This window comes from Callospermophilus lateralis, chromosome 7 (assembly GCF_048772815.1).
Source record: "Callospermophilus lateralis isolate mCalLat2 chromosome 7, mCalLat2.hap1, whole genome shotgun sequence".
NCBI lineage: Eukaryota > Metazoa > Chordata > Mammalia > Rodentia > Sciuridae > Callospermophilus > Callospermophilus lateralis.
Genome location: NC_135311.1, coordinates 24,366,696 through 24,373,085, shown reverse-complemented (window position 1 = coordinate 24,373,085; position 6,390 = coordinate 24,366,696).

Genomic DNA, 6,390 nt, shown 5'->3' with positions numbered 1-6,390 from the left:
ATACTGGTAAACCAGCAGATGTGTCCACAACTTGTAGTTTCCTAACTGAATCTGGAAACTTTTTTCCACCAGCTTTCTTTAGAAATAGCTGATCAGAAAGGTGGGACTTCTCTCAAGAGAAGGGCTGAACTGTAGCTCAGTGGTAGAGCATTTGCCTAGCAAATGGAACTGGGGAGTCTTGTTGAAGACTTTCAGTTCCTTAGCTCAGAATCACACCCTATCCAGTATACATAGAGTAATGAATAACTTTTATTGTTAGATAGCCAATTTAGATCTGATATCAAGTTGAGGAAGAGTCTCTTGAGTAATTTCATTAAGAAATACTTCCTGTTAGGTTTTGTGTATATTGTAATTTAAAGGAAGTTTTTGAAGAGATCAACATTCAACTTCTGATTATAGTACTTATTGGACATAATCATATAAGTGATTATTTACTGAGCACCTATTTGTAGTAAGAAATGATACTTGACACAAATAACACAGAAAACGACACATAACACATGAAATGAGATTATAATAGGGAAGCAAACCTAGGGGATTGGGAAGGCTTCCTTAAGAGTGGTTAACATCAGAGATGAGTTCTGAAGGAGATTCACCAGGCAAAAAAGGAGAAATTAAGACTATTTGAGGTGGAAGGGAAAGCACACATAATGACTAAGAGGTGGAAAAATCCCAACTTAAATGTTTGATGAATCATAAATAGTGATTATACAAAACATAGGGAAATTGTGAGAATTAAATAATGTTATGGGGATTATCTTAAGTATCAGGTATGCATCAAATGTTAAGGATCTTCCTTTTAGCCCAAGGCCTACTGACCAAGGTGAAAGAGAAAAGAAATTCACAAGAGAATTTTCCTGAAGGATTGAATTCCATTATTGTTTTAAGAGATCTGAGGATTAGACACTTACCTGTGATGGCTGTATTCTTAATTTTGCTAAATCCAGATTTTGGGTCTGCATCTTAGAAGCATCACTCAAACCTATTAACAACTCTATCATTTAAACCTGTCTGACTTGATAAAATTATTAACAGCCCCAACTAATGAGATTCAAGCATAAATAGCAAGTCAGTTACTCAGAATAATCAGAGCCAATCTTGTTGTCTGTTCCACACTAAAAGTACAAATGACTACTACACGCTTATTAAAATAGCCAAGTCTAGAATACTGACAACACCAAATGCTGGTAGGGATATGTAGTAATAGGAACTCTCATTAATTGCTGGTGGGAATGCAAAATGATATAGCCACTTTGGAAGAGCTTTTTATAAAATTAAACATACGCACTTTATCATACAATCAGCCAACTCACTCCTTGGTATTTACCTTAAGGAATGAAAACTTATATCTACACACACACACACACACAAAAAAAAACCCTGCACATTAATATTTGTGAAAACTTTATTCATAACTGCTCAAATTAGGAGGCAATGAACATGTCCTTCAGTAGATTAATGGATGAGTAAACTGTGGTACATCTAGACAATAAGATATTATTAAACACTAAAAAGAAATGAGCCATCAAGTAATGAAAAGACAAGGAGGGCTGGGCATGGTGGTGCACTCCTGTAATCCCAGCAGCTTGGGAGGCTGAGGCAGGAGCATCACAAGTTGAAAGCCGGCTTCGGCAACTTAGTGATGCCCTAAGCAACTCAGTGAGACTCTGCTTTAAAATAAACAATAAAAAAGGATTGGGGATGTGGCTCAGTGCTGCTAGGTCCAATCTCTTGTACCTCCAACCCACCCCCACCCCCCAAAAAAATGACAAGGAGGAATTTAGATGACTAGACTTCAAGTGATAGATAATTGATGAGGCAAATTCATCAATTTTAACAGTTATATGGTTGGCGATGTTAATAGTGAGGAAGACTGTATATATAAGAGCAGGGAGCATATGAGAAACATCTGTACCTTCCTTTCAATTTTGCTGTGAACCTGAAATTGCTTTTTATTTACTTATTCATTTGAGGTATTGGGGATTGAACCCAGGGGAGCTCTACTTTGAGCTACAACCACAGCCCTTTTTATTTTTAAAAATTTAAGACAAGTTCTAAGTTGCCAAGACTGACCTCAAACTTGGATCCTCCTACCTCACTACCTCAGCCTTCTGAATTGCTGGGATACTGAGTGTGCCACCACACCTGGTCCTAAAAATGCTTAAAACACACACACACACACACACACATCTTTAGTGTTGGGGCTGTAGCTCAGTGGTAGAGCATTTACCTAGCACAGTGAGGAACTGGATTTGATCCTCAGCACCACATAAAAACACATAAATAAAAGGTTAAATTCTTTAAAAAAAATCTTTAAAATAAATCATAAATTGCTTTTGCACTAGGAACCGAAATTAAGTTCCTTTGTAGCTAGAGGGCCATTTTCATTTGTTATCATCTATTACTCATCCTCTTTATAAGACAAAAAGACTGAAACTTGAGTTAATACTAATAGTTTTAAGACATTTAACATCAAAAGAGTCCTCAGAGTTTTGTATTTCTGAGTTGGGTTTGACATGTGGCTAAGGATGTGGAGTGAAAACTGCAAAAACTCTGTGAATCAATATGTATTTCTAAGAAAAGCCTTACCTATCATGGTATCTGTTTGTGATTTTCTTGTATCAAGTGCATTCATGAATTAGATTACAAAATCTACTACAAAAAAAGGGAATTTTAGTCTAATTGACTTATTTTACCTCAAACTCTTTTCACTATTGATACGCTTCTGGAAAATGCCATCTTTGGAACCTAATCTTGATGCCTTTACATTATTTCATATAAGCAATGTTGTAAGGCTATAGAAACAGGACAGGCTTTAATGGGCAATGTGGAATAAATTTTCATCCTTTGTTTACTTCACTTTGGGCCTTCAGTGTAGCACCCTTCCAAACTATCCTTTCCCCTCAACCCACAGACTTTCACCCCTGAAGTCTTACTATTGCGCTCCTAATTATTATTGAAAAATTGTGAAGCCAGAATTTGGTATTATTACTTTTTTCTCTTGCCTCCCTCTGGCCAGAACAATTTATATCCCTCCTGGAAAAACTTTTTCTTATTATATTATCCTGGATGGAAGTCCAGGATCTTGTCATTTGCACCAAATGTATATGTGGATGAATCCTAGGGCGCAGTTCTTCTCAGCATGGAAACCTATAGAAAACAAGTCATATGTCTCCTCTCCCCTAACCACCCAATATCTGAGAAAGGGAAACAATAATTCTAATAGAACTCCCATTCAAAAAGAGGGAGTTCTTACAATCATTGGTCCACAACTATAAAATTATGATCAGTAACCATGAAGTGACTGCCTCTGCCATGTTCCATACCATGTCTTCCTGGGCACTCATTATATAAGTTACATACTGATTACTCATTAACTTAGGCTAACATTAGAAGACTATTATTCTCAGAACACAGTATCAACTACCTTCAAGGACTTTTAAAGATAAGCATCAAGGGGGCTGGGGTTGTGGCTCAGCCGTAGAGTGCTCACCTAGCATGTGTGAGGCACTGGGTTTGATCCTCAGCACCACATAAAAATAAATAAAATAAAGGTATTATGTCCAACTACAACTAAAAAATATTTTAAAAAAAAGATAAGCATCCACTTACATCATACCATCAAACTAGACATATGAGCTGGGTGTGATGGTGTATGCCTGTAATCCCACTGATAGGAACTGAGGCAGGAGGATCGCAAGTTCAATGCCAGTCTCAGCAATTTAGCAAGGTCTTAAGCACTTTCGGGAGACCCTGTCTCAAAAAATACAAAGGAGCTGGGATATCACTCAGTAGTAAGGTACCCCTGGGTCCAATCCCTAGTACTTTAGTGGGTTTTTAAACAGCAAAAACACAAAAATCCACATGTATGCAGATGCTAGATACAGTTCCTAAGGACAAGAAACATTTAAGAATTAACTTCATAGGATACTTGAACTTTGGTCATATTGTTTATAAATTATTAAAACCAAACTACACACCACATGATATCATAAATACATACAATGTAAATATGTATGTACCAGTTTAAAAAAAACTAAAAAAGAAAAATGAAAAAAAAACCAAGCTACAGAAAAAAATCAATTCTTCATTAATTTTTTAAGTATATATATATTTTTAGTTTTAGATGCCTTTTTACTTATTTATTTATATGCGATGCTGAGGATAGAACCCAGTGCTTCATACATTCCAGACGAGTGCACTACCACTGAGCCACAACCCCAGCCCTTCACTAATTATTGAAACTAGGGTGCATAACCACTGAAACACATTCCCCAGCCCTTTTTATTGAGTTGCTGAGGCTGGTCTTGAATTTGTGATCCTCCTGCCTCAGTCTCACAAGCTGCTGGAATTACAGATGTGTGCCATCACACCTCTCCACTGAGAAAATTTTATAAATACACTTTCCAGAAACAATTTCATACTCTGCTATATATGCTTCTTTTATTACAAAAAGCAATCAAGTTAGAACTTATTCTTTAAAAAGCTCCAGTAGTTGGGATCACTTTAGGTTAAAAAAATTTTTCCCCCTATACTGGGATTGAACTCAGTGGCATTTTATCACTGAGGTACATCTTTAGCCCTTTTTAGTTTTTATTTTGAAACCGGGTCTTGCTAAGTTGCCCAGGCTAGATTTGAACTTTCAATCTTTCTGCTTCAGGCTCTGATTACAGGCATGCACCACTGAGCCTCGTGTGCTTTAGTAACATTTTTTTTTCTTTTTTTTTTTTATTAAAGAGAGAGAGAAAAAAAAAGTTTTAATATTTATGTTTTAGTTTTTCAGCAGACACAACATCTTTGTTTGTATGTGGTGCTGAGGATTGAACCCGGACCACACGCATGCCAGACGAGCACGCTACTGCTTGAGCCACATCCCCAGCCCCTAGTAACATTTATTCAATTGGTGAGTCATATAAAATTTTCTTTAGGTTAACAATTCAATTATAGTCTTAAATTTTGTTTTATTTATTTTTTATTTTTTTGGTACTAGGGATTGAAGCCAGGGCACTTTATCACTGACCCACATCCCTAGTCCTTTTTATTTTGAGATAGGACCTGGATAAGTTGTTTAGAGCCTAAGTTGCTGAGGCTGGCCTTGAACTTGAAATCCAGCCTCCCAAGTTTACAGGCATGTGCTACCAAACCTGGCTGCAGTATTTCATTTTAAAAAGTCAAGTTCTAAACCTATATCCTATTTTCTTGCCATACTTTAAACTGGAAGCACTTCACACTTCATTTCTCATAATACCTTAACTAGACATTCACGGATTAACTGAACAAATAAAAATTCGGGAAAAAAGCAATTCTGAAGAAGTTCTCATTTCTCCCTTTCCATTTCTGGGGGATTTATAATCTAGATTAATGATTCTCCAATGGGAGCAATGTTGCCCCCTGCCCAAGGTCCTTTATAAATGTCTGGAGACATTTTTAGTTGTCACAACACAATGTCTACTGGCATCCATTACGTAGAAGCCCAGAGTTTCTGCCAACAATTATCTTATAGTGCACAGGAAACAAATTATCCTTCCATAGCAAATTATCCTCCCATAACAAATTATCCTTCCCCAAATGTCAAAACTGCCACTTTTAAGAAGTCCTGATCTAGATGAAATTCCATTATTTTCTCTCCAATTAATACAATATAATAAAGCAGCAATCTCAAAACACAATTGGAATCTTAATTACTTACAGTCAATTACTATTTACGGAGTAATATTATGTGGCAGGCACCATGAACACAGAAGGAAAGACATCCACTGTTCATAAATTGCCCAGTGGGGCGAGAAGACCCTTTAATAAACAACTTAAAAAGTTCAGGCTCTTACTAGAAAATTCAATACTATTATGTACTCCTGTGAAGAACACATAGTTGAGAAAAGTGACAAGCAAAAATTTATCCGAAGCACATGGAGTTTATAAATCTAGGGGTAGAAGTCTTGGAATTAAGCTGGATGATGAAGACCACATACTTGGGCAATGTTATATGAAATCCTTGAAGATACTCCTTAATTAAACTCCATGTTCAAGTTATGCTCTCTGATTTTATTGAAGAACCCAATAAGAAAACATAGAGCTGGGAGCAGTGGCACACTCCTATAATCCCAGTAATTCAGGTGGCTGAGGTAGGAGATTACAAGTTTAAGGCCAGCCTCAGCAACTTGTGAGACCCTGTCTCAAAATTTCAAAAAGGGGTTTGGGGGTGCTGGGGTTGTGGCTCAGCGGTAGATCGCTTGCCTCGCATGTGTGAGACCCTGGGTTCAATCCTCAGCACCACATAAAAATAAATAAGTAAAATAAAGGTACTGTATCCAACTACAACTAAAAAATAAATATTTTTAAAAAGATGGTGGGTAGTTGGGTTATGGCCTAGTGGTAGAGCAATTGCCTAGC